Here is a 6657-nt window from a genome sequence, read left to right on the forward strand (position 1 = left end):
CCTGCCAATCTAAAACATCAATGTACAAAGTTAAAACTTCTCTGAAATAATACAAAACGTATATGGGGAGCCAGTCTGGCATAGTGGTTTGAGTGTTGGACTATGACTCTGGAAACCAGGATTTTTATTCTCCAATCGGTCATATAAACTCACTGGGTGACCATGGACAAGTCACACTTTCTCAGCCTGACAGGAAGGCAATGGCAGGTCTTCCCAAGAAAACCTTGTCATATGGTAACCCTGTGGAGTTTATCACACTAGAGCTGATTTTGCCATTAAAGAGAGATTAAAGTGCATTATTTATTATTATTATTATTATTATTATTATTATTATTATTATTCCTTTTATTTTGTTAAAACAACAATCACAATTTAATATTCACAATACATGACAAATATTACATATACAAACTACAAATTTAACAAAAGTCAAATGACAATTCTAACATAAATCACTACACAACCCCCCCTAATCCCCACTCATTACACACCATCCACAGTTACTATATATCTAACACTCAACGATACACAAACCAACTACAATTAACTGACATATCTTTAAATATACACTTCCACCAACATAAAATGTTGTCTTCCTGAAAACTACTACAATCTTCCTTTATCCGCATCAGAGAATTTTGGTGCTAATTCAATACGATTTTATTAGCTTTTCTTTCTAACAAACTTATTTACGGCTTTTTTAATTACAAAGTTATTTCATTTTGTAATTTTCTGGATCTTCCTGTGACAATAATAGAGGTTTAATTGTACGACTAAGGGAGCATTCCATCATTTTCACGTCTTTTCTTTCCCTTTCTTGAATAAATTTCCTTCGGGCGTAAAATAAAGAAACAAAAGAAGATTAATAATCAAGAATTATTTACTGTTGGTGAATCATACTCTTTGGTAAAACCAGTTATTTTCTGTGCTAAATTATAGTTAATCTAATACGCATTTAATGTTCTTTCCAGAAATGTAATTGATGGTTTTCATGTTTCTTTATAGGTTTCTCAAGAAAGACCACGCTCCAATCAGGTATGTTTATCCATTTCAGACAGGGTTACACTTAGTTGATGGACAACATTCTTGCCTTAAGAAAAGGAAAATTTAGATGCACTAATCATGGTTTCTGGAAGGTTTTTCAGCCCATCTACTTTCAAACGTCACCAGCCACTCTCCAACCTGGAGCAGCACAATGTTAACCAGTTTCAAAAAGAGAAATGCTTCCAGAATATGGCAATATTGTTGTTCTTAAAATAATGGATTTTCTCAAGATTCCCCAACTCAGGTACAAGGCCAGCTTATCTCTTTATGTATTTTAAATCACCAATAATGCCTAGGCTTGCCATATCCCGCCTGGGGGCAGGACTTTCCCGGTTTGGGGCGGGTCCACACGGTCCCGCCCCGGTTTGGCCCCACCCCCGGGACACCCCCCTCCCAGCAAGGGCCTGGAGGCTGGGGCTTGGGAGAAGCTGTCCCCAGGCCCCTTTGGAGGCCTTGGAAGCGGCTCCGCGATCGCGGAGCACTCCTCCAAGGCCTCTGGGGCTTGGGAGAAGCTGTCCCCAGGCCCCAGGGAGGCCTTGGAAGCTTCTGCACGGTTCCCGCCCGCCTAGCTCCGCCCCCATTCAAGGTCTCAGTTTGGGCTCCCCTCAGGCCCTGCCTTCCTCTCCTGTGTGCTGGGAGGTGGTGGACTGCTCAGCTCCTCAGTCCCCATTGGCCAGATTCACAATAAGGGGGAGGAGCTGCAGCCTGTAGCAGTCTATTCAGGCCCCTGCAGCACTCGCGCGCGCAATTTAAACCTAGGAGAGAGAAGGAGCGGGGAGTGAGAGACACAGAAGAAAGAAGGAGAGAGGAGCAGAGCAGCAGCAGAGGAAACAGGAGGACGGAGTGGAGGCAAGAGCAGAGGAGGCAGAAGAAAGAAAGAGCAGAGAAGATGGAGAGCAGAGAGGAGACGGAAGGAAGAAGGAGCAGAGAGAGGATTAGAGAATAAGGAGAGCCCAGAGCAGTGGAGGCAGAAGAAGGTGGGCTGGGCTGAGGGGTGGCTGGCCCTGGGTCTTGCTGCCACTCGGCAGCCTCTGTTGAGGGTAGGGTAGGGGCCCATTCCCACCGAGGAACGCCACCATTTCAGGCTTTCTAAGCCTCTGCTCAGACTAAATCAAGCTGTGGCAACGTGGAAAATCTGGTCTGGATGGGGCAGGGGCTGTTGCTTTAAATGCTTATGGCTGCAGGGATGTGGGGAATCTGGTCTGGATGGGGCAGGGGCTGTGGCTTTAAATGCTCATGGCTGCAGGGATGTGGGGAATCTGGTCTGGATGGGGCAGGGACTGTTGCTTTAAATTATGATACCTTTATAGCACCAACCAAAATGCACAAAACATATGATGCAAGCTTTCAAAGCGCCACTGACTTCTTCATCAGGCAAAAGTGTTAAAAATCCAACAGGAGAAACAAAGAAATGATGTTGTTGGAATCATAGGCCTATATTATGTGAAGATATTGTTAGTTGTTCTTAGTGTAGATGGTAGAGACAGAGGGATAGCCAGAGGCCTTTCCTCCTTTTTTGCTAAATCTGAAACTGAGAGCCAGTCCACTTCCACTACTTGTTAAATCACCTTGATATGTTAAATATGCATAGCCATGTTAAACCATGTTAAGAGTTAAACCCAAAGAGTTTGGTTATGCAATAAGCTTCTGAAATATGCAAGAGGCCATGTTAAATAAAGCCATGTTCAATGCCCAAATGTGCTGTCGTGTGTGTTTTGGAATGGAGGTTGGGGGTGTTTGGCCAGAAAGGGAAGTCCATTTTTGCCATCTGTCTAGAAATAATGCCAAAATGTCCTCCATTTTGATCATGCCTAAGAAACATGCATTTATATTTAAAAAAATTTTTTTTCGTGTGTCCTCCATTTTAAAAAATGTGCCCTACATTTCAAAATGTTGTCCTACATTTGTCCTACATTTGTCCCGGTTTGGAGGTCCTGACTTATGGCAACCCTATATGCAGGGTTTCTGTTTAATTTTTCATGATCTAAAAATTTTGGGAGGGAATGTCATTTCCCCAGCACTTAAATGATAATTTGATATTTCTAGGAAAATGCAGCTTTATTTTCTCTACAGACTACTACTTCCGCTCCCAACTGAAGTTCTGCATGGACTTTAGTAATGCAAGTTTCACAGGAAGTTATTTGGAAATTTCTTCATTTGAGGTAGTTCCTTTTTTTCATAAAAGGCTGATACTTCTTGCTATGCTGCATTTTTTCTTTGTTAACTGATGAGTCCTCATTTTACTTTAGTTTTTCCAAAAAATATTGTAATCTCCATCTCCTGAGAGTACTCACATCTTGTTTTTTACTTTGTTTTTTTTAATGTGAGAAAAGGGATTTCTTGCAGTGCAGTTACTAGCAATCATTGCTGACACAGAAACAATAGAGGTGTAGCCTTTGTATCTTTTCTTTTCATCAACCAGCTAGTGGAGCCTAGTCACAATAGTTGCTGCATCTTTAAAATGAAATTAGAAATAATATTAAATGCTGATTTCATATAAACCTTTATTCACATTCATAGAAGTCCTGAGGGGAAATTGTGCAAATATATTGTTGGGAAACAACCATTGCCATTGCTTTTTGTGTTCTTTCAAAAAATTAAATACAATTTAAATAAGTGTCGCTTTAATTTTTAATTTAGTGCTGGTTAAGAATTCCTTATCTGGACAGTCGAAATCCTCCAAAATTGTCCACATGGGTGGCTGAGATAGTGACACCTTTGTTTTCTGATAGCAATTTGGGCATGAGATAATGAGCCAGCCAAAGCCATTAAGACTTCAAATGGCAAGACTGTTGAAGTTATGTTATACACGAACTTGTTTCATGCACAAAACTATTAAAAATAGTGTGTATAAAATTACCTTCAGACTGTGTATAAGGTGTCTATGAAATATAAATGAACTTTGCATTTAGACTTGAGTTACATATCCAAGATATCTTATTATGTATATGCAAACATTCCAAAATAAAATTAAAATCTAAAACACTTCTAGTCCTAAGCATTTTGGAAAAGGGATACTCAAACTGTGTAAAGAAGAGTTATTCTATCCATGTTGTATCAAAACATGATGACAGATGTACTAAGATCTTTTTCCCAACTTTAAATTTACACAGAGTCTAACTCTGAAGCATCAAATGAAGAATTAAGGCAACAACTTCAAGAAGTTCTAGAGGTAAGTGCCAGTCTTTTCAAATTTTCTTGTAGATTCTCTCTCTGTGTGTGAATGAATCTAAGCCATGAAACCCTTGGGCAAGTCACATGCTCTCAGCCTCAGGGAAAGGCAATGGCAAACATCCTCTGAACAAGTATTGCCAAGAAAATCTCATGACAGGTTTGCCTTAGGGTCACCATAAGTCAGAAACAAATTGAAAGCACACAACCACAAGAAAAATCCTGGGGGGGGGGGGGACCAGCATATAGTTTTTTTGGTGTAACCCTGCTATGTTGTCAGCTAATGGCCTATATCTTTCCCTGACATTTTCAGTGCTCTCTCTGAAACCCATTTTAAGTGGGTCTGAGTCCCTTAATGCAACACTCTTTGTCATACATGGTGGCCAAATGCTTTTGGCAACTGCTTGGAGCAGTTGCTGCTTCAGATGCCGTTTGAGACCTTTCCCTTGTTCATTGTCCTAACTGGGATGGTGAAGAGGTGTGCAAGGGGAATTCCTGTGTTATATCTGATTAGTGATTAATAATAGTGGGGGAAGTCTCTTAATACCAGCCCTGTTTGGAAGAAGGGCAGGATATAAATTAAATAAATAAACCCACTCTTCCAGCTCAGTGGGATGCAATTAACAGAAAAATTCCACTGTTAGCTCTGAAAGGACATAACAGGAGGGATTCCTCTTTCTGTAAATGACCAAAGGATGGAGTTTTGGACATGTGCATCAAAGAGACAGGAGCATCATTTCACAAGCTGGGTTGCACCAGGGGATAGAGATTTTCTCCCAAACTGTTCTGTTGCTTAGACAGAGCTTCCTTGGAGTTACTACTATCTCCTCCATCATCTCTCTGCATATTTGAACCCCCTTTTTACTCCAGCCTCATGGTTACTCTTTGGTCTTCAACATATTACTGGAGTGAAGCTGCCATCAAGTGTCACTATAGGCTACACTGGTTAGGGCTGAGGAGAGTTGCAGTCCAGTAGCAGCTGAGAGGCCCTAAATTGACAGCCCTTGCTCTATGGACATAGTGCTCTGCATCTTATTGTCCATAACTTCAACAGCCTTGCCATATGATGTCTTAATTGCTTTGGCTGGCTCATTATCTCATGCCCAAATTGCCATTATTTACCTCCTCCACAACAAACCCAGTGCTTAATTAGTAATATTCTAGTATCACTCTAGGCTAAACCCATCAAACACATTTGTTTCTTTCTTCTTGTCTTTCATGACAGAAAGTGGAATTGCTCCTGGATACTGCATACTTCTGGATCTTTCTTGTACAATGATTTGAACCTTTGCTGTGCAAGAGCAGCAGGATTCTCTGTGTAGTTCTGTTCAGGCAGTGTTGGTTTTTTCTTTTTTGGTTCTTCCTGTATGTTGCACTACACTCCGCACCAAACTTGTACTATGGTTTAGTGAACCCTCTCGAATGATGTGGGAGGGAGTTGCAGCTTCGGGGGGAGCTGAGGCAGCTGGAAGGCCAGTGGCAACTTCCATATGGGTGAGATGGTGAATCCACTCTTGGTCTTACTCTGAATGTTAAATAGCTTATTCAAGTTGCTGAACCTGTTTGGGTGATAGAGTTGTGTACCTTGGATATCTTAAACTTCAGACTAAAATCCACACTGGATTCTCTGCCCTGACATGGAGGCCACCAGCCACTGCTGTAGGGATCCCCCTCTATTACAAGCTGTAAACTGTTTCATAAATTTAAGGGGTTTCTTTGACCTAGAACAATGTTTTCACTCATCTAAGTTGAATTCTTTGTTTCTAGGAAGTAGAAATTTTAAGAGTTGAGTTGGAGGCATCTCAAAGACAACTTGAAGGCAAAGAGCAAGCATTAAAAATTCTGCAAAGCATGGTAAATTTAAAAAAGATCAGCTTGTTTTTAATATGATAACTGAACATATATAATGATAACACTTTTCAAATTGTACGTATGTTATTAGATAAGTTCAGCAAATGTTCTTGACTTCTGCAGTATCAACAATGCTGGACATTTTTATTACTAAATGCTACATTTTCATAAGTACTGATGAGCCTGTCTATGTGTGGAGGTAGAAAAGCTTGGAAAAGGCTATCAGTATGAAAACATGTTGAATCCAGAGGCTCTGGTTTTGATGGAGGACATTCCTCTTGACTAAACTCAATGTAATTTGTTTTTATTAATTTTGTGAACACACCAGGGCCATTTCATACCATACACTTATGGCACTGCATAGTTGTTGAATGGTGAGTCAACATTTAGATAAATCCCATTGATCTCTTTCTTGAGCAAGATTCTAGAACATGTGATGGTTTCCCAGATCCAGAGATGAAACAGATTACAGTGCTCCCTCGGGTTACGAAATTAATTCGTTCCGCGGCTAATTTCGTAGCCCGAAAAACCTTCGTAACCCGAATTGCCATAGGCGCTAATGGGAAAAAAAGCCGCGGCATTTGTGTTTAG

At 40.7% G+C, this 6657-nt stretch overlaps 1 long non-coding RNA gene across 1 annotated transcript; it reads left to right on the forward strand.

The window, feature by feature from the left end:
- The first annotated feature begins 3138 nt into the window (after positions 1–3138).
- LOC121920218 lies at positions 3139–6070 on the forward strand. Its single transcript, XR_006101702.1, has 3 exons — positions 3139–3206; positions 4158–4216; positions 5983–6070. It is a non-coding gene; the product is annotated as an uncharacterized LOC121920218 (long non-coding RNA).
- The last annotated feature ends 587 nt before the right edge of the window (positions 6071–6657 follow it).

The sequence above is a fragment of the Sceloporus undulatus genome, chromosome 2 (assembly GCF_019175285.1).
Source record: "Sceloporus undulatus isolate JIND9_A2432 ecotype Alabama chromosome 2, SceUnd_v1.1, whole genome shotgun sequence".
Lineage (NCBI taxonomy): Eukaryota > Metazoa > Chordata > Lepidosauria > Squamata > Phrynosomatidae > Sceloporus > Sceloporus undulatus.